Source organism: Topomyia yanbarensis, chromosome 2 (assembly GCF_030247195.1).
Source record: "Topomyia yanbarensis strain Yona2022 chromosome 2, ASM3024719v1, whole genome shotgun sequence".
Taxonomy (NCBI): Eukaryota; Metazoa; Arthropoda; class Insecta; order Diptera; family Culicidae; genus Topomyia; species Topomyia yanbarensis.
In genome coordinates, this window is record NC_080671.1 from 23,859,269 (window position 1) to 23,884,585 (window position 25,317).

The 25,317-nt window shown below is 38.1% G+C and overlaps 1 protein-coding gene across 3 annotated transcripts in view; it reads right to left on the reverse strand.

Annotated features, from left to right (window-relative positions):
* The window catches only part of LOC131678416 (CUGBP Elav-like family member 2), a 1,026,317-nt gene that overhangs the window by 165,119 nt on the left and 835,881 nt on the right, over nt 1-25,317 (reverse strand). The gene's annotated exons all lie outside the window — the stretch shown is intronic.

Genomic DNA, 25,317 nt, shown 5'->3' on the forward strand with positions numbered 1-25,317 from the left:
ATATCACGATGTTCGGAAGAATTATTGCAAAATGCCTCTTCTACAACTTTGTAGAAGACACCTAATTTCTATCTCTTTCCGTTGAAATGTTAGTGTTAGCGCCCTCTATGTGGTAAAATGTGGAATTAAAATGATTCAACCAAAACATGGCCCGTATTATTTACTACAATTCTTCTGAACATTCCATAGAGCTAAATCTTATGATTATTTCACAAAAATGTTTAGTTCGCGCGAATCGAGTACTGGTACACAACCATGCACTGCTAGGCCCCATGCAAAACTGACTCAAACATCACTTCACTAAAAGTTTAATAACTTCTTCTAACAAAGCCGAATTCACTAGCAGTCTTCGGCAAAGTTGTAGACAATTAAATTATCTTTCTTATTTTTACTTACAGTTAAAATACGATACATACAATGCCACCTAGCGGCAAAAATTCGAGTTAGTGGGTTTTCTCCATGTAAATTGTCGAAAAATCCCATACAAACTTCAGGCACGTTGGTCCGGTAGCTAGACTTGCCCGATTTGCTTCAAATTTGGTGCAAGTACTCCTGGTGGGACTAGGAATCTAATCAGGGGTAGGCCGATAAGGGTCATTTTTTCCTGTCACTCTAGTGGATACCCTAACCCGCTTTAGCTGTGAATCGTCGTAATTTTCGCAAAACTGATTTAGCAGCACTACGTCGCACCCTATCGCTGATTGACTGGAGTGTACTACTTGATCAAGTTGATGTAAATGCTGTAGTTGAACCGATTACTCATTGACTGTGTTGAAAAATCCGTGCCAGAATATCAACCTCCCTGATCTAACGCCATTCTTCGGAATCCGAAACGCATCCGTGCCAAAGCTCTACGTGCGTACACGAATCGTTGATGCCCTATTCTCAAGCGCTTTTTCGCACTCGCCAGTAATGAATACCGTTGTTACAATAAATTGCTGTACAAAGGACATGTGAACCGCATCCAACAAAACTTACGACGAAATCCGAAGGGATTCTGGGCTTTGTTAAAACGAAGAGAAAGGAAACGGGTCTTCCGTCTAGGATGGTCTACAATGGCGAAGTAGCGACTACAACGGCGGAAAAATGCTCCCTATTTGCCAGCTACTTCTCAAGTGTCTTCACGACTGATGTGCCATCTGCCATCGAGCTCGAAAACGCGACCCGTGATGTTCCCATTGGTGCAGTGGATATGGATCGGTTCACTATTTCAGTACAATCGGTTCTCTCTGCAATACGGATAACAAAATCGTCTTATGCTCCAGGACAAAGTGCTATGCCGTCTGCTGTTCTGAAAAAATGTTCCGATATCTCAGCGATCCCACTGACGCACCTTTTCAATGTGTCGCTTCAGCAGCAAAAATTTCCCGATAATTGGAAGTTTTCAGTTACGTTTCCGATACACAAGAAGAATGACAAAAGCAACATCGTGAACTACCGGGGAATCACTTCGCTGAGAGTTGAGTCAAAAATCTTCGAATCTCTTATCAACGAGGTGCTGTTTTTTGTTAGTAAACATTACATAAGCCCTTGTCAGCACGGATTCTTCCCTGGTCAATCGGTAAAGACGAATTTAGTTAGCTTCACATCATTTTGCATTGAAAACATATCCAAGAAACTCCAGGTGGACACGGTCTACACAGATCTTAAGGCCGCTTTCGACACAGTTAACCATGAGATACTGCATGCAAAGCTTGATAAACTAGGATGTACCTTGAGATTCTGCCACTGGCTTCGATCCTACCTTGTCCACCGCGTGTGTGTCGTGCAAATTGGTGACAACGTGTCTGAATCCTTTTGCAATAATTCCGGAGTACCCCAAGGTAGTACACTAGGTCCACTACTATTTTCATTGTTCGTGAATGATGCGGTCTTTGTTCTAATGCGTGGAGGGAAATTGTTTTTCGCCGATGACTTGAAGATATTTCTTGTGATAAGGAATGAAGCTGATTGCCGCGAGTTACAGTGTCTCATTGATACATTTTACAATTGCTGTCATGGTGATCCTTTGTGCTACCAAATGTTTTGTCATCAGTTTTCATCGTACAAGGGACATGCTTAATTTTAACTACAACATTGCCGGAACTCAGCTGCAACGCGTTGACCACGTACAAGCACTAGGTGTTATTCTCAATGAAAGGCTAACATATACCAATCACCTATCAGCGACTATCAACAAAGCACATCGATTTCTAGTTTTTATGTTCAAAATTTCCAGCGAATTCCGAGATCCTTTATATTGCTCACTAGTGCGCTCGCTGTTGGAATTTGCAAACATCTTCTGGTGCCCTTAGGGACCATTCATAAATTACGTAACGCGTTTAGGGGGGGAGGGGGTACGAGAAGTTGTGACATGTTGTGACATATGGGGGAGGGGGAGAAAGCTACATCGTTACGTAACGTTTTTACTGAACAAAAAAAAATTTCGAGGAATTTGTTACGTAATAGGGGAGGGGGGATAGAGAATTTTGTGACAATTTGTTACATGCGAAGAGGGGGGAGTCAATTTTGGGCGATTTTCGCGTTACGTAATTTATGAATGGTCCCTTATCATGCAACGTGGAGTGAAAGGATTGAAGCCGTCCAGCGCAAATTTATACGATATGCTTTACGTCAATTGCCTTGGAATGATCCATTGAACCTGCCACCATATGAGAACCGTTGCAGACTATTAGGACTACATACTTTGCAAGAACGTAGAACGTTTTCCTAACAACAACTTTTGACATTTTTTTATAATTCTTACTATTTGCAGTCAAAAATACAATTTTCTTTTTGAATATAATTCTAAACGCCATTTTAAATCGAAATGCTCTTAACAAAAAATTTCTAAAATGTAGTAGTTCTCGAGATATTTTAACTTTTGTTTTAACAGCACAATTATTTTGTTTTATTACGACCTTTTCATAAGTTAGTCGCGTTTCTCCATCAACAATAATAGGTTTTTCAAAAGGCCTGTAAACTTTCGTGCAACTTTCTCTTTGACATCAAGGCGATATTGTAAACCATTTGAAAGTTGCATGAAAGCAACCTAAATATATTTCAACCATAGGGTCTGTAGATTAAACTATATAGCTGAATCATATGTTGGTTGTTTTCATGTAACTTTAAGATGTTTCACAATATCGCCTTGATGTCAAAGAGAAAGTTGCAGGAAAGTTTACGGGCCTTTTGAAAAACCTATTATTGTTGATGGAGAAACGCGACTAACTTATGAAAAGATCATAATAAAACAAAATAATTGTGTTGTTAAAACAAAAGTTAAAATATCTCGAGAACTACTACATTTTAGAAATTTTTTGTTAAGAGCATTTCGATTAAAAATGGCGTTTAGAATTATATTCAAAAAGAAAATTGTATTTTTGACTGCAAATAGTAAGAATTATAAAAAAATGTCAAAAGTTGTTGTTAGGAAAACTTTTTTATTGAAAGCTTCTCCAGGATCCAAATACACTAAAAAGGTTGCTTTTACGTCTTTAAAACGATAAACATTAAATTTTTGACATTTTTTGATGGGGTAACGCGAATAACTTTTAAAAAGAGCATAATTACACGAATTAATTGTTTTTGAAGGAGCAAAATTTCAAATATCTCGAAAACTATCGCATTTTGGAAGATTTTTGTTAAATGCATTTTGATTTTAAATGGTGCTTAGAATTATATTCTGTAATAGAATTACAATTTTGTATGTCTATTAGTATGAAATTTAAAAACATGTACGAAGTTATTGTTAGGAAAACTTTTTTACCGATTTTTTCTCCATCATGCAATCACATTCAAAATGTCTCTTTTCTCTTTAGATTTTTGGTAACAAAATATAAAAAATTTAAAAAAATGGGTTTTTTCGCAATTTAAATTTTTATCATAAATTTGTTTTTTTGAAAAATGACACAACATTTTCTTCTGTGTATATTTTTGTCAGACAGAAGTATTCATTCCCTGTAACTCGTTCTTAGATAGTTTTGCTGTTTAAAATACAGTAATCGAACAAAAAAAATTTGAAATTCATACACGTAGAAACGTTTACGCCCTTTTGAAAAGTTGCTCTTGAGTCAAAATAATCTTATTACCTGTGGAAAATATTTAGTCTTGCATGACGGTGAAACGTGTAAAGTTTCATTGGAATCTAAGATGGTCGGTCACTATTTTAAATATTTTCGGACGGATCTTCGTGAAATTCCTCAATTTCGTCACCGTTTGCTGTTACATTAGGTTAATTATTTTTAGTTTAGTTCATTAAGACTTAGTGTCAGATGAACACAAATTTTAAATACAAATGCAAATACAAATTTAGTACAAAAAAGTCTAAAAGATGCAGGAAATGTAGAAGAGTGTCCTGTTTTTATCACTTCTTACGACATGAGACAAATTCTTGATTTCTGCAAATGAAGCAAACCAATTCTAAACTTCATAAAACATAGTTCAATTACAAGCGTGGATTTTTACCTACCGAACTAGCTTTCGAGAAACTGGAAATGAACTTTGAATATCTTTTTTTAATAAAACTGAACGCATAATATGATCGATAGTTTTAGCACCATGTTCGAGCTGTCAACTATAAAACATCATTGTACAGTACAATTTATTGCCTTAGTTATGTGCATTCCTTTCGTTCCGGAACAAGAAACTTCGAATTCTTCATTCAGCCAACTATTCGCTAATACAATATCCCCACGAGATCCGATTCGTCACACTACCTCCGTTCTATTCGAACGTCGTTCGGTTTCCATTTATCCCAACAATAAAGACGGAATGATGCATTGTATTTCACTTACAGTGAGCCATTATTATTATTATCTTTCCACTGTCATTGTCGCAATTTTCCAACACCACCCATCTACCATCCATACACCCAACCGGAGGAACATATGTCATGTCGTACCATCCAGGCCGGGAATGATATGTAATTCCATACTTTTTCACCTCCTGAACTCCCTTCCTCATGCCAACCCAATTCGCATAGCAGCGACAAACAAGCAAAGGAAGAGACGAAGATGGCAGGCATCTTCTATCCTGCTTCCTGCGTCTTCCGGTGTCGTCGTTAGATCGACTGGACCCAAGGCCAGCCTGCACCTATATTCCGACAAAACGTTACCGTATGCGAATAATGGGGTATGACATTCTTATTCATAAGGCCAACTCTAGACTGGGGACTAGTTTTCAAGTCCACGCGCCCGTCCCCCTCCAGGCCCGAACTCACATGTTCTCTCGTGTGAGCGACGTATAATAATGATGCACATTTTTATGCAAAAACATGAGCTCTTCTCCTCGCGGGAGAATGCACCCGCAAAGTGAGTCCTAACGAAGGATGTGAAGAGGGAAAAAAGAGCACTGGAATGAATAATAGATCGGAACAGACAAATCTCTGGTGACACCGTGCTTCCACCGTGCGGGATTGAAGAGGATTGGCCAGACGGCGAGGAATAAATTGGTCTTATGGGTACTTGACTTCGAAGAGGTTAAGGCCAACTTAGCAACAAAAAAAAAGCATTTTGAATGTGACATGACTTCAAGCCTAGATTTACGTGAAACAAGCGTCAAACAAGTCTCAAAATATGTTAACCTAGAATAGGCACCGCAGTGTCAACGGGCACGTATGAAGATCAACAATTGGCACTTTTCACGCAACGCTCAGCAGAAAATGAAACTAAATTGGTCGTACACGAAAGACACGCCTCGATGAAATAGCAAATTGCCGCGGATCCATCATCGGATTCACTTATGCTGCACGCTGGGTTAGTGTGGGGCTGGTTGGCTGGCGGGTTTGGAAGTGGCAATTTTGACAGCAATAAAAAGTGACATAATACGGCCACGATTTCGCCACCACAGAGTTACCTTTTGTCTTACTCTCGACTCGGGGACACCTTACCATCGACCGACAAAACACCAGATTGTATTATTTGTCACTGTATGTGCCAGCGAAATGTGTTGGGGGGAGGAACTGCACCAAACGAACCCCTTCGAACGAACGGACATTGGCAGGTGAAACGTGATCGGAATTTTGGCACATACGGCAACGACGACGACAACGAATCAACGACCGACCGACCGACCGACGAGACGTCCCGAGGCAAAACCGACCGATTCATCAAAGACCGCGCAAAAGTAGCGTGCCGACCGCGTCAAATTGTCATAATGCACCACGAGCCTCCGCCTTCGCCACCCTACCCACAACCCATACCGACCAAATCGGGAAAATCGGTAGGGGCGCGCGTGCACTGCACAAGCGAGCACCGAAACGATCTTATCAGCACATTTTAACGTTATTATTTGCAAAAGTACAAATTTTTTTTCGTATCGGGTATGATTGCTGCAACGGTTTGAATCCCAGGGGACCGAAGAAAGGACGCAATGCGCGTAGAGTATGCAAATTTGACAGCAGCCTGACGCGTCGGGAGTTGGACCAGCCTCATCGCCGCCCCTTCCAATGACACTTTCCGGCGGACGAACTAAATAGGGAGTAGCGTGCGTAGCTGCAGTGGAAAGAAGTTCCAACTGTCCTCTGGAATTGTTGCACGTTTTTAATTGCTAGTCCGAAAACGGTTGCTCGTTTAATTATAATAATTTTAATTTTGAGGGTGACACTTTTTTAATGGTTTCCGCCGTCGTTGGCAGAAGATTTATTCTCTTTGCCTGTTGTGATACTGGAAACGCAATAAAGTGGCAAACGTTGGTTGGCGAGGAATGCGAGGTTGAATCACGTCCTCGTTGGATGCTTGATCATCTTTGGTAGGTTTTTATTTGTGTGATGGTGTTACTTGACTTTGAATACCTGTACGGGAAATGTCCCACTGTTTTCTGAGAGCAGTTTCACAAATTTAAGAAAAAACAAATTGTCCTTAATTGTAAATAAGAACCTAAAATATGACCACCACCTACAAGAGTGATTGTAATTTTGAAAACGTTAACGAATGCAGTAAATAGGTATTTTGTATTAAGTATGTCCATTAAGTTTCATCGACAATCCATCCACGACAAGAATCCATTAAAGTGGTGACAGCACACCACCTTGAAAGCATCCAGTTTCAGAAAGTTTCCCAACCACTACTTGTCTAAAAGATGAGTACGGATGTCGTTTGCTAAGCATTGCGTCTATATCCAGTTCGTGACATATAGTTTCACCATGACCTCGTGTTGCTTCCAAAATGGATTCTAAACGCACGTTATCAAAAGTGAAATAGCCTTTTAAATGTTATACACAACAGGTCTAAAGTCGGATCCTCATAGATAACGCGACCTTTGGGAATAACATTTATTGTCATTAATCGCCACGTAATGCACCATGGGATTTCTCTAGTTGAAAATCAGGCACATCCTTATAACAAATTCTCAACAATAACTAAAGTAGAATGGGATCAAATAGGTATGAGGGTACAATAGGTATAAGGCATTATCTTAGCTATATTATTGCAGAGGCCGCTCATCTTGTGTGAATTAGATACACGGTAGAAAAAAACGTTGACAACTGTAATTTCGGCTGTTACCGTGGGTCAGTTGTATTAGTTACAGTGCACAGTGGTCCAGAATGCAAATTTAGCAGGAATTTTGAGATTTTACAAAAACTACACAACTTAGCCTAATTAAGTCTTTGGAGAAGTTTTCGTAGTTTGCGAGCCCCTTCTTTTTGTTAAAACCACAGCTAGGGTGGATCTAATTTTATCAAGATCAAAAAATAACTTTTTAATCATTCTAGTTAGAGTCAAGCGAGCTTCAGCGAAGTTGAAACGATAAATTTTGGAAAAGTGTGCTGAAGACATCTAAGCTCTATCCGCCATACTTTTTACTTTATAGAAAATTTAAAATCGAAAGTTAGGGTGTTTTAGTACTTCCTAGAATAACTGTTTTATTCAAATACCTTTTGCCTTTCTCATATAGAAAGGTTATGCAATCACTCTGAAAAACGTCAACCTAATCCCGGCCCGGAGGGCCGAGTGTCATATCCCATTCGACTCAGTTCGTCGAGATCGGAAAGTCTGTATGTGTGTGTATGTGTGTGTGTATGTGTGTGTATGTATGTGCGTATGTGTCAAATAATGTCACTCATTTTTCTCAGAGATGGCTGGACCGATTTGCCCAAACTTAGTCTCAAATGAAAGGTGCAACTTTCCCATCGGCTGCTATTGAATTTTGGATCGATCGGAATTCTGGTTCCGGAATTACGGGTTTCAGAGTGCGGCCACAAAGAAATTTCTCATATAAACTATAGGAAAAATTAAAAATAGAATTTTTATTTTTGATGCTAAATGTGTTCAAGGTGCATGGAACGTCGAGATTTGATGCAAACTCGAAAAAAATTTCACGACGATTCACTTTTTTGGATTTTGGCACATTTTTGCCTTTCTCATATAGAAAGGTTATGCAATCACTCTGAAAAACGTCAACCTAATCCCGGAGGGCCAAATTTTTTTTTCGACTCGCATAAGGTTTCTGGATTTTAACAGGGGCGTAGTTGATGGTTTACGGAGAGGGGTTACACCCCCCCCTCTACTGTTCACTCCCCTCCTTTAAAAATCTCCTTAAATCACCCCTCAGACCACCACCCCATCCAGCCCTCATACCCCTACCTTTCAACCCCATCATCTTTAAACCACAACTATATCACAAAGCATACCAATTTAAGCTGGGGAGTCGTTTCATGGGACTTTCGCTCTCCTCACATACCCACCCCCGCATGACAAAATGAGTTAGCAAGCAGATAACATTGATCTAATGCTGATTAGGCTAATGGAGTATGATATTTTTTGTTTCAAGTGTTTCACCGTCGACAAGTAGCTCATCAAGTTCGTGGCTGGCATGCCATTGTGTATAAGTGCAAAGTGTACTAAGAATGTAATGGACATTTCCACAATTATGTTGAACATAAAAAGCCTCCGTGCCATAGTTTAGAGAAATGAGAAAGGCACAATTGCACCGCAAGGTGGATTAAAACAGGTTTTTATGATGGATTTGATCTCATCATAGTTTGTTTCAACAATATCGTCTAGAGACAATACTTGATTTGAAACGTTTTCATATTTTTGTAAGACTTCGGTTTCAATAGGACTCACAACATTGAGATTAAAATTATGGACGCTTTCAAACTGCTGAGCAAGTTTTTGAGCTTTTTCTTCGTTTGTAAGAAGTATGTGGTCACCTTCCTTCAAAGCTGGAATTGGTTTCTGAGGTTTCTTAAGAACTTTAGAAAGTTTCCAGAAAGGTTTAGAATTTGACTTGATTTGTTCAACCTCTTCCGCGAAATTTTCATTTCTTAAGAGTGTGAATCTATGCTTAATTTCTTTTTGTAGATCCTGATAGATACATTTCATAGCAGGATCACGAGAACGTTGATATTGACGTCTTCGAACGTTCTTCAAGCGAATCAGAAGTTGAAGATCGTCGTCAATAATAGGAGTATTAAATTGTTTCTGTATTGTTGGTACTGATAAATTTCTAGCATCAACTATAGAATCACTTAAATTTTGTAATGCCGTATCAATGTCAGCTTTATTTTGTAAATCAAGGTCATGATTAAAATTATTCTCAATATAAGTTTTGTACCTTTCCCAATTCGCTTTGTGATGATTGAACACTGAGCTAATGGGGTTGGAAACAGCTTCTTGAGAAAGTGAAAAAGTTACTGGAAGATGATCAGAATCAAAGTCAGCATGTGTAATCAACTCGCTACAAAGGTGACATTGATCTGTCAAAACCAAATCAATTGTTGATGGATTCCTTACAGACGAATAGCACGTAGGACCATTCGTGAACAAAATTGAATAATAACCAGCAGAGCAATCATTAAAAAGAAGTTTATCGTTGAAATTGCTTTGAACATTATTCCAGGCTCGGTGTTTGGCGTTAAAATCACCGATTATGAAGAATTTCGACCGATTTCTTGTAAGTTTTTGTAAGTCTCCTTTCAAGAAATTCATTTGCTCGCCAGTGCACTGGAAAGGCAAATAGGCTGCAGCAATAAAAATGATACCAAGATCAGTTTCAACTTCGATACCCAAACTCTCGATCACCTTGGTGTCAAGAGACGGCGTAACGGAATGTTTGATCCTGCGATTAACCGCTATTGCGATTCCTCCGCCGAATCCAACAATTCGATCAAATCTATGAATAACAAAATTAGAGTTACTCTTCAATTTAATATTTGGTTTTAGAAAAGTTGCGGTCACAACGGCTATATGCACATTATGTATCCTCAAGAAGTTGAAAAATTCGTCTTCGCACGTTTTTATTGAACGAGCATTCCAATTTAATAAATTTAAATGATTATTTAAAGTCATTGTTGAACTTTAATTTCATTACAATTTTGTTAGAAAATTCTCACCCCGCTTGAAAAGCTTCAAACATGGAGATAGAATTTAACATAGCAATCATCATATGTAACATAGAGTCCTGCAGGTATTTTAATGTTTCTTCCGTTACGATATCTAGATCCGTTGGACTAAAGGAAGCGTTGGGTGCAAACGAAATTGTGGGCGTGGTAATGGTAGCCGTTATTTTGGCCTTGTTACCTGCTACTGAAGCATAAGATGACACCATTGTAAAATGGTGTGACGTAGAAGAAGTTTTTAATCTATTTTTTTCTATCTATCTATCTATTTAATCTATCGGATTAACACGTTTGGACGTGTTTTCTTGAAGTGTACCTGAAGAAGCAGGTACATTTTTTATTTGTTGTTTTTGTTGTCTAGAACGAGAATTTATATTTTTTTCTCGAACAGGACAACCCATAAATTCGATTTATGATTTTCGCTACAATTAGCGCATTTGAAACTTTTTGTGGTTTTCTTCACCGGACAAGTATTATTCGTGTGCGATTTATCACCACAGATCATACATTTGGAATCCAAATGACAATTTTTTGTGCCGTTCCCAAAGCCTTGGCATCTACGACACTGGGTCAGATTTTGAATTCTGCCCCCATGTCGTCTATAATGTTCCCACTTTACTCGTACGTGGAACATAAAACGTGCTTTTTCAAATACTTTCAAATTATTAACCTCATTACGGTTAAAATGAATTAAATAAAGCTCCTGGATAATTCCAGAGCGTACTGGCGTGTTATCGCCGCTAGCCTTTCTCTTCATAAGAATAACTTGTGAAAGAGAAAAGCCAAGTAAATTTTTCAATTCGTTGGATATTTCATCCAAACTTTGACCTTGAGGTAGCCCTTTCAAGACAGCCTTGAATGGTCTAGCTGTCTTGAAATCATATGAATAAAATTTATTTAACTTCTCCGTAAGATACTGGAGTAGTCGTTTGTGGCCAATTAATTCTTCCGCTGTAACTCGACATTCTCCTCTTCGGCCAATCTGAAAAGAGACTTTCACGTCCGGAAGGAACGTCGAAAGCTCAGTTCGAAAGGCTTTGAAGTCGGAGATCATCACTGTTATAGGCGGAGGTGATTGCGTTTTTTCTCATTGGCATTATGCGCAATGCGAGGAAATTTAGAAATTTCATCAGCTTCACATTCTGATAAAACATCGAATGAGTTGCTGCAGTCATTTGAATTTTCGGGTGGAGAAGATACTCTTTTCCGTTTAGCTTCAATTTTTGGCACACGGCCTTTCTGGGAGGACCCAGGCATGTAGGAAGAATTAAATATTTCTTTAGGCTGAATTGTTCTTGAAAAATGTTTTAGTCTTGAAAAAGACTGATTAAGTAGAAAATGTAGGTAGTCTTGAGAAAGACTAATTGTCGAAAAAATATAGGTAGTCTTGAGAAAGACTGATCGAGCGAAAATATAGGTACCCTTGAGAAAGACTATTGCTGTTGAAAAACTCTAGGTAAACCAGGAGCTATCAAGATTTGTGACCGGTTCGAACGAAGGTTCAAGCCGGTATGACGAATGTCGCTTAATTGTAAATACGAACCTAAAATATGACTTGCTAAAAATATCAGATTAAATCAGACCAACACCAGAAACCAACTACAAGAGTGATTGTTAGTTTGAAAATGTTAACGAGTGCAGTAAACAGATGTTTTGTATTAAGTATATCCATTAAGTTTCCTCGACAATCCATCCACGGCAAGATTCCATAAGTCCAAGCTGACATCGTTTCCCACAAATAGTGTTTTCGTTTATTGGAGTTAGCGTCAATCCGTCGCTAGCTTAGTCCTGTCACTAAGTTAGTGTCGGATTTTGATGAGACGAAGTCGAAACGTAAATTCCATAACCAATTTGTTAAAGGTTTTATGCCCTTCACGCCCAAAGGTAGTTTTAAACAAATCTCTCCTTAGTGGAAAAAAATATTTTTCTCCTATATTTTTGCTCCACTAAGGAGAAATATAGCACAGCGATCACTTTGTTATTTCAAAAATCGGAAGCGCCACCACAATTTTGTGTACACCAAAATAAAGGGAACTGGCATGTCATAAATACTTTTTAGCTTTTCTGTGAGATTCGCGTGCGACTAAAAAGCTTTCGACCCGTATTTAATCTACTATTCTATGCTCTTCTATAGAACTTGATGAATCTAGCGAAGTCGGCATTGCCGCAAGTAGTCCTACTAGAAATAGAAATAAATCGACGCGGACAAGGTTCTCTTTATGTGAGTTTATGCCGATCACGACCTCTTCCAAGCGACTACCAGTTCGTAGATTTGGGATTACCATATGTGACGATATCTAATGGAACGTTTGAATGATCAAATAAGCTGTATTTATGATCAGATAACGATGATTCGAGCTCGTTCGGCGCGAGACAGTTTGCCAATTTATCCGTAGTACTGTCAGAGCAATGAGTTACATCTAACACCTCTTCCCTGCCAGATTGTGTAAATGCTTGGCGATTTCCTGAATTGAGTATATGCAGATTTTTGTTATTTAGTGCCTCCCAAATCGATTTCTGAGTTGCTTGTGATAATGTGAAGGATATTGGGATTGTCATTGTCCCTTATCGGATCACTAAGCGGCAAATGTGCTGCACAAAAAATAAACTCCTGTGTATGTTATTAACGGTCATATTGACTGTGGCAACAAAAATATTTCGAGTTGTTAGGTTGCGTATAAGATATGGGTCGTTATTTGAAAGTATACACGCAAGACTGATGATTACTTTACGAAAATACGGTTCTAAGCCTAAAACCGAGCAAGCTTCTCCTATACCGGGAAGGTCGACCCATTTTTAGTACCAAAATACCCGTACTGAATAAAAATAAGTACCAGTATTTTCGATACAATGAAAAACTTCTGGCAAAATACATAGGGGAACTCGGGCTATTCGGACGTACCTAAACAAATCGCCCTTTTAGGTGGATAGACGTGAAAAAATTAATCGGTCAAAAGTCCTAATTGTTAATTTGAAGCCTAAGCTACATTTTGGTGCCATAAAAGTTCATTTGTACCAATCCATGGCAGCGCTAGGTGGCGATTTGCAAAACTTTACGTTTTTCCATCCTTTTACAATGTAGGGGTAATTCGGACCTCCCTACGGGGCAATTCAGACCGTCATTTTTTTTAGTTTTTTACAATGTAATTATATTTACCTATGAAATATTTATTAGAGAAACTCCTTAATCAAAAAAAAAAATCGTTACAAAAACTTAATCTGGTTAGTCACAGCTGTCGATTGGCGCATCATGTATTTTCTTTGCTGTGTCGTATGCAATCGCCTGCGTAGCCGCAAGCCGCTGAACGGTGTTTGATAGAATAGGGGGTACGAATAGCCCCGTACGCTCATTTCGCACAAAAGGGGCGCACGTCTTGAAAATATCTGTGTTTTCACCCAAACAAAAATCATTCCATAGAATAAGAGCCTCAAGCTTTCTAAAATGCATACCTTTCATTTTTTCACTTTTATTGGTTGCTTTAATCACGGTTTTAGCATTATAGTGATTTTTGTTTTGAGGATGGCACAAAAATGACACACAATGTATCTCCTTTCTAAAAAAAACAAATAATTAGATTCTGCTGTCAAAATTAATGTTTTAGAATAGCGGTTCCACGAATATGTACGACAGTCAGAAAGTCTTACGATTTTATAAGAAATCGAGGGGGTCCGAATTACCCCCACTGTCTTAATAGCCGGACACTTACAATTGTAGGTAGACAAGGCACTCAGGAGCGACATGCATTTTGTATGGGGTATGTCGTGACAGGAGTGCCAATTTGAAACGATAACAATCTCACATATGGCATATGTAATGATTGCGTCGCCTTACAGCAACTGTGAGAATATGGGTGAAGGGAGAACTATTTGTTCAGTTATGTGTACGGTAAAAGTCTTTCCTTTAAACTCGGAAGATACGAACTGGAAACTATCGTTACCGCACAGTTTTACTCATTGATGGGAGCCTATTACATCCTTTAATATACGGGACTCTTTCAAAATTTCGACCAGAAAGCTGACATCATATAACTTTAATCCTAATAAATCCCGTTATACCAGGAGCATTATTTTAACTATTTGTTTGAAAATAAATACAATGATCTTGTAATGAATTTTAGAGTATGTAGAACGAGTGGAAAATAATAGAAAACATGGTGTTTGGTAGCATTCCATACGAAATATTGGACTAGTTTCCTTTAACCGCTCTGTGCCGACATAATTATTTTATGGCCTAAATCACGTCTGTGTTTGGTTTGCTGTTCAGTATTTATCTATAAAAGAACGAACACCGATTTAGTATCTATGTATCTAATCAATTCGATTTTAGCGAGCGCCTGAATCGTTTCGACCTTTGTTTTGGTGACGGGCGGATTAGACAGTAGTTACAAAGAAGAGCTGAAAGAGCAATGTAATGCAAACGAGAAGAGTTGGCAAAAGATACTTTTGTATTAGGCAGCTATACAGTGAATTGCGCTGAATTGTGCTCGAAAGGTACTAGAAGAGAGAATCCTATTTTCTAGCTTTTACTAGTGATCAAAGAAGCTGTATTTGTGATCAGATAACTCGAATTCGAAGAAAATCGCACAGCGTGCTCAGACTTCGGAATAAAACAAGGCACCGCATTAAAAAAATCACTTGCTAAAATGTGAGAAACTGTTCAAAAGCAAGTGGTGCCTTAAACCTGATTTATTGATCAGAAAACTTGTTCAGCATATAAAAGTTGTGCGTTTCTCACTTACTTTAAAAAAAAATCGAGCACCGGTATTTTATCGGTACAACCGAGGGCTTCAGTACCATGGTACCTGTTCTCTCCTCGGTATTACCCAATTCCTGTCGGAGTTTGATTTACAGTTGCTGTACGTTTATGACGAAGATTGTTTTGTGCTACTCTACTGCCATTACCGAGCAGAATAGTTCATATTTCATCGCTAGCAAATCCCATATTTCGCTCGAGTCTGGTACGGCTCGGAAATACATATTGACATAGGGAATACAGTTTTCAGTCCTCTCTAATGAATTAGGGGAGCAGGAACCTAGTCAGTGGATCATTTCTTGGCTGAGATACTTCAACCCAGCGTATGCCACACACTCCACAGCTTTCATTAAACATCGAGCTAATATCAATTGTTTTTATTACATTCTAAGAATTACATAAAATTTAATGGAAATAAACATAAAGTTTGAACAAATCACAAAAAAACTGTGCGGTGAAAATAACGTCAATGGAATAATTAACCTGCCTGAAGCTTTTATAATAAATATTTGGCATTATAGCAAAAGTTCCATATAGTTTCTCTGATTCTTCTCAACACTTTTTGAACCAAAGCACAACCTTTCCCGTCACATCTTGCCCAGGCTATAAACTAAAAATTGCTCAGCTATAGCTTTCATTAAAGCAAGCAATAAGTTTCACCTACCGCTTTATTGCTTATAGTATCGCTGCTCCCAACAGTGCACAGTGGTCCAGATCGCTAATTTAGGAGGAATTTTTACTTTCTGACAAACCTGTATAATTTAGCCGTATCATGTCTTAGGATGAATTTGTGTACTTTAGAAGATGCTTCTTTTTATTGGAATAGTTATTAGGGTGGTTCTAATTTATCTAAAATACGATAATAAACTTTTTACTGATGAAAGATAGAGCTCCACAGTCTTCCACAAAGTTGTAAAGTAACTTATTTTGAATAAATTTGTTGAATATATTAAAGCTCTATCTCTTTTAGTTTTTGTTATACAAGAAATTAAAAAAAAAAAGATTAGGGTGTTCCTGAAAAAACATTTTTTTAGTATAACTTTCGTATCTTTTACTTTTTGTTAACACAACCTTTGAACAGCTTATTGAAAACTTCAAGCCGAGTATTTTTCTCCAAGACACCGAAGGTCTAACTTTTTTCTTTAAAAAGTTATGGACACTTTTCGTTAAAAAAATAGCCTATTTCAAGGCTCAATATCGCTGATGCGGGCACCTAAAATTGAATTCTGTTTCCACCACATGAAAGACCATACTTATTAGTATATTTGAGCAAAAATTGGCGAATACGATATTTTTTTAAAATTTGCAATTTAGATTTAAAGTTTGTAGTTTTGCAGGTTCAACGCATTAAAGCATTTACACACATATCGTTGTATTATGAAAAAAGCCACTTTCAAATATCATTCTCTCATCGCAGCAAGCTTTGCATAAGTGAAACGACTGTCAAAAAAGGTTTCTGATTTTATTCGTTTTAAATAAAACTAGTAAATATGGATATTAGTCGAAGAGAGTTGGCGAATTTGCTTATTGCTGGTAAAAAGACAGATGAACTGCTTAAGTTCATTACAAGTAGTAATCCAAATGTAAAATTGAGACTTGTTAGTGCTCGGAAGAAAATAAAAATCTTCATGTTGGAATTTAGAAGGTTGTGGATTCGGAGTAAGCGCACGCAAATTCGGTTTGAGCTGGAAAATTTTGTGTGGCTTGAAGGAAAGCTAAGATTCGAAGTCGAAGGTAAAGGTAAAGGCCGAAAGAGGAAACCATTTTCCGAAATATGTCGCAGAGCCAAAATAAAAAGATTAGGAAAGTTGCGCGATAAGTATTCCACGGAAGAACTTGGTTTAGCGTCAGCCGTCAACGCTAATTCTACTGGTTTCCGTTTAGTTGGCAGACAAATAGAACGATTGTCGAAAAGTCCCGTCAGATCTACCGTAGAGAATTTAGGATCTATGGCTGTCCCGATTGCAGAAGCGTTTACTGCGGAGGAGGCACTTAGATTTATTTGTGAAAATAATTTTTCTAAGGCGCAGTACCAAAACATACGCAGCTCAGTTATGCAGAAGGGTTTGGACATTTATCCCGCGTATAATAAAATAGTAGAAGAAAAGAAACTATGCTATCCGATCGGTATGTACTATTCTCACAGATTCGTCCCTGAATCAACAATTTTTTTCAGGAATTTCTGTTCAGCCTTCTTGTGCGTATGTTCCCCTTCAAGCTCTTGTTAACCATACCGTGGAACGACTCATCTCGTTTCTGAATATTGGAGTTCTACCACTGCATCCTGAGGATAATACGTTTGTTATCTTTAAGTGGGGCTGCGATGGAAGCAGCAACCATTCCCGGTAGGCAACATTATTTTTCTTCTAAACTTTGACTGACAGTCTCTTTTCCACTTGAACATAGATACAAGCAAATGTGCGTTGACGAAGATGAAACTATTCGAGTATAACGATTCGCATATATTTGCTCTATCTATAGTACCTTTACGTGTAGTTAGTCGCCGGAAAGATGAGTCAAGAGATTGCATTCTTTGGAATAATGATTTTCCATCTTCAGTATCCCTGTGCCGACCAGTAAAATTAATTTTCAAGAAGGAAAATCCTGAACTAACAAAGGATGAAGTTGCCGCGATGAACAAGCAAATCGATGAATTAGTCCCGACTATAGTAAATGTTAATATGCGCAAGATTCCGATTAGTTCAAGCTTCATATTTTCCATGGTTGATACGAAGGTAGTGAATGACGTAACAGGCACACCGTCTCAAGCGTGTTATATATGCAAACGCTCCGGAAAGCGATTGAATGATCCTTTACTGGAAGCCAGCGATCCACCGGATAGTTTATATGTTTTTTCACCTTTACATGCATTAATACGAGCAATGGAGTTACTATTGAATATTGCTTACCGTTTAGCTCTAGCAAAACCGCGTTGGCGCGTAGGCAAAAATACCAGCGAGCTTAAGGAACGACAAATAAAAATTCGACAAGCGTTACGTGACCGTTTAGGTCTTCGTATTAGCGAACCTTTGCCAGGTGGCGGAAATTCTAACGATGGTAACACAGCTCGAAAATTTTTCAGAAACCGAGATGTCGTTGCAGAAGAAACCGGGTTGGACGAAATGTTGCTAGAACGTATGTATGTGCTATTAACAATCATCAACAGCAAATTGGGAATTAACGCGGATGCTTACCGGAGTTACGCCGAAGATACACGATTGCTTTATGTACGCCTGTATGGTTGGTACGCTCTCTCACCAACCGTGCATAAACTCCTGGTCCATGGAGGAAGCATTATTCAACATAACATGCTGCCAGTAGGTATGTGCAGTGAAGAAGTTCAAGAAACCAGGAATAAAAGTATTCGCAGATTCCGAGAATTCCACGCACGCAAATTCGATCGACTCGTCAATCTTGACGTTTTCAAGAGACTTCTTGTTTCATCAGATCCTATAATTTCTCTTAAATGTAAACGTCGAATTCAACGAGCACCGCTGGATATACCTGAAAATGCAATGCATCTACTTTTGAATTAATTGGCATTGAATAAATTCTCCTTATATAAATCATAAATTGTTGTCATAGCCAAATTATTTTTAATGAACACATTCTGTATTGTTGATATGTAAGCAAAACAGAAAAGGAAATACAAAGGCTTTAGGCAATTTCTTTTATGTCGCTATGCGATAAAATTTAAAACTTTGGTTAGTAAATTTAAAATTACATGCTTAAAAAAAATAATATTTTCCAATTTTTGCTCAAATATACTTAAAAGTATGTTCTTTTCTATGGTTCAATCCGAACTTACTTTTATTTGCCCCAATCAGAGATAATGACATTTGAAAAAGGGCTATTTATGAGCGAAAAGTTTCCATAACTTTTGAAAGTATAAAGTTAGACTTTCAGAGTTATGAAAAAACGTGGATTGAAGTTTTCTAAAAGCTGTTCAAAGGTTGTTTTAACAAAATATAAAATTTCTTTCGAACATTAACAAGTCTCAATTTTACATTTGGATTACTACTTGTAATGAACTTAAGCAGTTCATCTGTCTTTTTACCAGCAATAAGCAAATTCGCCAACTCTCTTCGACTAATATCCATATTTACTAGTTTTATTTAAAACGAATAAAATCAGAAACCTTTTTTGACAGTCGTTTCACTTATGCAAAGCTTGCTGCGATGAGAGAATGATATTTGAAAGTGGCTTTTTTCATAATACAACGATATGTGTGTAAATGCTTTAATGCGTTGAACCTGCAAAACTACAAACTTTAAATCTAAATTGCAAATTTTAAAAAAATATCGTATTCGCCAATTTTTGCTCAAATATACTAATAAGTATGGTCTTTCATGTGGTGGAAACAGAATTCAATTTTAGGTGCCCGCATCAGCGATATTGAGCCTTGAAATAGGCTATTTTTTTTAACGAAAAGTGTCCATAACTTTTTAAAGAAAAAAGTTAGACCTTCGGTGTCTTGGAGAAAAATACTCGGCTTGAAGTTTTCAATAAGCTGTTCAAAGGTTGTGTTAACAAAAAGTAAAAGATACGAGAGTTATACTAAAAAAACGTTTTTTTCAGGAACACCCTAATTTTTTTTTTTAATTTCTTGTATAACAAAAACTAAAAGAGATAGAGCTTTAATATGTTCAACAAATTTATTCAAAATAAGTTACTTTACAACTTTGTGGAAGACTGTGGAGCTCTATCTTTCATCAGTAAAAAGTTTATTTTCGTATTTTAGATAAATTAGAACCACCCTAATAACTATTCCAATAAAAAGAAGCATCTTCTAAAGTACACAAATTCATCCTAAGACATGATACGGCTAAATTATACAGGTTTGTCAGAAAGTAAAAATTCCTCCTAAATTAGCGATCTGGACCACTGTGCAGTGAAGTGAAAGGAACCACAGAAAAAAAATCTTTTTTGTCGGTTCTCGTGGTAAAGTCAGTCTTTGCCGTGATACATGTTGGTAAACTTAAATGAGTCGTAGTAACGCTGCCTAAGCTCGACTCCTGCCAGCAGAAGACAAAAGATTAGTCTGTAGGATTTTAAGCTTGTTTTTTATGACCCTGCCACTTATAGTTTTCCGATCTGTATATTTCACATCCTTACTGTCACTTGAGTACTATGACTCTAAAATTTTCATAACTTTTCCTACTTAGTATTCTCTAGCTAATAGAATGTCGTTAAAAGTAAAAAAAGAAAAAAATACCGGAGGAATGCGATTGTGATTAATTTTTAAAAAGCTTGCATTTGCCCTGTGACTTCTGAGGTGGAACTATTACTAGTTAATAAGATATCTAAAATTCAAAGCTTTGTTAAGCAGAACAACATACAACATTTCGTCGAACTTAACCACGTTCCAATTAAGATCCCCGAATGATGATTCAATGAAAGCACGACTGCGCAATCTGACACGGTGTGTTCATTACCGGGTGTGTAGATATTTGCGGTGAAAAATCCGTTTTAACCTTTTAGCTAACTTCTTTCTACCGTATATAGGGTTCCAAAAAAATTTCAAACTGTTTCGACTATGAAACACGAAAAATTTGTTTTGATTTTTACAATGCAATTCTCCTGAAATATTTACTCCGATTGCTTGGAAAATACAGTCGAACACAGTATAAATTGATTTCAATTTTCGATAATATTGCAAGACAACAACGTTATATCAAATATCATTTGTCACCTTTAACTGAAACTGTCCTTGGCAGCACTCCTTCAATGGCATTCAATCAATTCAATTACAATAACTTCAGTACGACTAACAATACTAACAATTGTGAGTGCTGAAATGAAAGGTGATAGCCCCAGTTACCAAGCTTACTTGTTTTTTTAATCGTACAGCAGCTCCAGCGCCAGTTCTAGATCAAAAGGAGGATGCCGGCGATCCTTCACGATCTCAAGGCAGGTGGTGCGCCATTGGAGTGCAAAGACACCTATCTCTACCAGACAGTTCAGGCAGCAAGATACCCCAAAGCGACACTAAGACCATACCACCAACTTATCGAACGTCGTTTCTCGAACCATGCCCGAATATTCACCGATGATTCAAAAGGGATTAACGAAATTCGGACAGAGGTGAGTGGAACAGAAACCAGCGTTGTCATACTGACCCTACCAAAAAAAAACCCTGCCAAAACAGAAACGATAATTCTACTACTACTTTCGGTATCATTTGCGCTAGAAGCCGGGCGAATTAGGATGTCTTCTGTACAGGCCATCGAAACATATGGCAACCACCTCACGATTTTTGCTGACCATTGTAGCAAATCGGGAAATGTTAACACTGATCAACTCGCTACGCAATGCTGAACAACTAAACGGTTGAGGATTGATTGACTTTGTATCACAATGCCGAAATTGGCATCGTAACATCAAATTTAGCAGGCAATGTGTAGCTGTGCAAAAATAAGTAACGTCACAAACAGGCATCATCAATGGGGAAAGTTACAAAACTAAATGCTTCCAAAAGCGTCTTTTGCACACTTTTGTAGCAGTGCAATGGAACAACACTATTTAAGTCGGAGTTTCATGTAACTATTCTGAGAGCGTGGTGGATAATTCGATACTTCGAAATATCCATGAACTACGTCTGTTCGAAACCTATTCGACCATGATGAAGCGGGAAATTAGAAATACCAAAAAGTAAATATAGGAGGCGAATGGCATGATTAGGAAGTGAAAAAATGAGAAAATTGTCCGTGTATGACTATACAAGATCTTATGGATGGCATGAAATGAACATGTCTCAACAACACCGACCGCTTTCTTCAACACCTATGCCACATGGCCATACAGAGCAACAGGTGGTATCAGCGATTTGCATAGAGCATGTTTGGTGTGACGCAAATTACAGAAAGTCCGATTCGCAGCCGCAATACGTCTTTTACCTTACGGTTAACATCGTTCTCACATGTCACCAGTGTTCCAAGGCATATAAATTCGCCGACAACTCCGTACCGTACCCCATCGATTTCCACCAACACATTGTTTTCAACCAACTACCATGTACTTTGTCTTGTTGGAGTTAAAAGATAGTCCGATTCTTGTAACCTCCCTTTTAAAAGGCACTGATGCCTCTTTCGCAGCTCTACGATATTCGTCAATAATTTCGATGTCCTCCGCAAAGTCGAGAGGGATCTGAGATCTCGTTCCTTTGCGCATCAGATTTTCGTATCGCACCTTCAAGCGCTATGTTTGAACAACAGATTAGAGAGTACATAGCTCTGCTTCCATCTATCCAGCGTCACAAACGAGTCGGATATGTCCCCGGCTATTTTTACGCTTGATTTTGGCCAATCCAGTGTAACAAGAATCAACTTAGTTCGTTTTGTCGGAAAGCTATTTTCAAGCATTATCTGCTTGAGTTCAATTCGTTCCACAGAATCGTACGTCGCCTTGAAATTTGCAAACATTTTTATACCTCACATGTTGTAAATATATAAAAACAAAACCACAGATCAACAGCCCAGTCAAGTTAACGCATTCATCCATGTCAAATGATCAAAATATGTAAAAAATCAATCGGGTTGAGTAGCTTGCTTCCTGCATGTTTTTTCCACAATTCTTTCTCGTTGCTTGATTGTTCAGCATCAATTATTTTTCAATGATTTAACACAGGTTTTCTACCGAATTAGGAGCCGTAGAGCCAGCTGGCTGGGTTCCTTACATCGATGTTTTGGTCAATTATCAACGGTCCAAGCGAAATATTTCCTTCTCAGCATATGGAAGTAAGACATCTTGCAAAGTTTGCAGAGCTCCGTTGATACAAGGAATTAGACCAACTCCTTATCCTCAGAACTATCTGAACTCTGGCTCCATCGTTTCTCATCAGTATTTTCTAAATTTACTTAGATATATGAGTCCAACTCAAAAAAGCATAATGTTAATATAACTTTATTTACATTCAAGCTTGGATTCGCAGGTCTCTTCGATATTTGTGTTTATGCTCTGATCAGAGTCTCGTATGTGTCTAAATTATAAATATACGCCTATGATCAGGAGGAATAAACCAACCAACACTAAAACGTTGAGGGGGCCCGAATTTTACGTTGCATGAAAGAAACACAATTAACGTGGATTAACGCGAGAGAAACTAATGAGCGGGGAATAAACTTTGAAAGATATATGAAATTCAGAACGAGATAGCAACATGCTGAAGTGAGCAACGGGTTTCTTCAATAGCTCGGAAACTGTCGCCCGCTTTTTGTCCTGCCTGTAAGGATATGAATGCGCCGTGCAAATAAGAATCACAAATGCGCGAGCGAGAGCAATATTCCGATCCATACGAAGTATGGATTAGTATTTCGTTATTGCGATTCTGAAGCTCGAATCGCAGTAACGAAATACTAATGTGTGGGCGTGAGAATGTACAAGGTGTACATATCGACGCGCGGGAAAAAATCAGCGTCGTTCGGCATTCACTCGACTACGTTTCCAGTGGATAGACACTAGAATGGAGAGCGCTCGAAATTCACGACAAGTATGTATGTGCACGAAACGCGGTAGTTCTGGCGAGACAAATATTCCGATGCGCGAGACCTATTGACGGCACCCGAAGCTCGGAACGGGATAGCAAGACACCATACATTGTAATGTATGAGTGTGAGATTGTATAATATGTACTTATCGACAAACGGAAAAGCTTCGTTCGTCATTTACTCGACTACATTTCCCGCGGATAGACGTCATAGCGGATAGCTCCGATCAACCATCGACGGATCACGACAGAATGCACTTTCCTGGGGCTGCTACCGACAAGAATATTCTTGACATTCCTTCCCCCGACACTGATAATTTAAGCTCTTCCATAATTTTTGATGCTGGTTAAGAAGGATCTACAATGGGGAATTTTTTGATGTGCCTTTGCAAGAAGAGTATTTAAAACAAGCTCTTCAATCAATTAAATCAATTGTCAAGCACGCAACTCACCTAAGTTCCATTGCCAACACCGCACATAGGATAAGAGATTTTTCTAACACGAAAACTGGCTAATTACATTAAGGTTAGTTTCCCTCTTTACGCAAAGGTTAATCTTTTCCTTTTTCACAATCTTCTATATCTAAATTCATTCCGTTTCGAATAACGAAAACACCTACTTCGACAAGTAGGGTTTCATGTCCATGTTTCAAAAGCAGTGTAAACCTGGTCTGATCAAAAATTCCGATTACGTCATACCAATTTTTATGAAATAAAACTCAGAAAATTGGTATCCATGTACAAAGAAATATGTTTATATAATTTGTGTACACATTTTGAGTGCTAATCTGAAGCCAATAGTGCCATCTTGTGATGAAAACACGGGTTAGTGAGATTTCTCCATGCAAATTATTGAAGAATCCCACATAAACTTCAAGCACGTTGGTTCGGTAGTTAGACGTCCGATTTGAACTATGCTAAATTCATTTTTGCGCGGGAGGAGTCCAAAACCTAGAACTAAATTATTTATGGAGTTTGCGTTTCGACTTCGTCTCATGAAAATCCGACACTAACTTAGTGATAGGTCCTTTTCTTGCGGGGCATCACGTAGGACTAGGGGTTTGCTCAGAAACACCAAAAGTGTTTTCATTTTTTGGAGCTAGCGTCCATCCAGTGCTAGCGTAGTCCTGTCTCTAAGTTAGTGTCGGATTCTGATGAAACGATGTCGAAACGCAAAGTCCCTAACCAAATATATAGCAGACACTCAACTGGATCGATTGAATTTTCAAGCATTCGATTTTTTATGGGCAGTCTAGTACCCGCCGCCAAATAGTATTGGGCTTACCATTGCTTGAATTGATATGGCAAATAGGAATGATAGTCTTGACCGAAACGGTACATCCAATATTTGTAGACAATCTCAAAGTTTTCAAATTAATTAGGTGTGCTTCCACTAACTTATATTCTAGATGCCCTATTGTTCAAATTTGAAATGAAAGCAAGTCTACCGAAATACATTGAAACAATCAAAACATCCTTTGCATTCATCTTCTTTCAATTACAGCAATTTGCTAACTGAAACATGATCTTCATCTCAACTTTTCGCAGTAATTATCATCATTTTCATTCATCATAATTGTTCAGTTAGTTTCTTACGAAAAAGTTCGCAATACCCATTAATCGAACCCATTACCCCGCCGCACTAGTAACTACAAGATACCGAAAGAGAAAGCTCTTTGAAAGATTCATCTCCTTGAAATTTCACTTTGATACTGTGTCCTTTATCCCTTCGAATAATCCACTACAAGGCAAACATTAG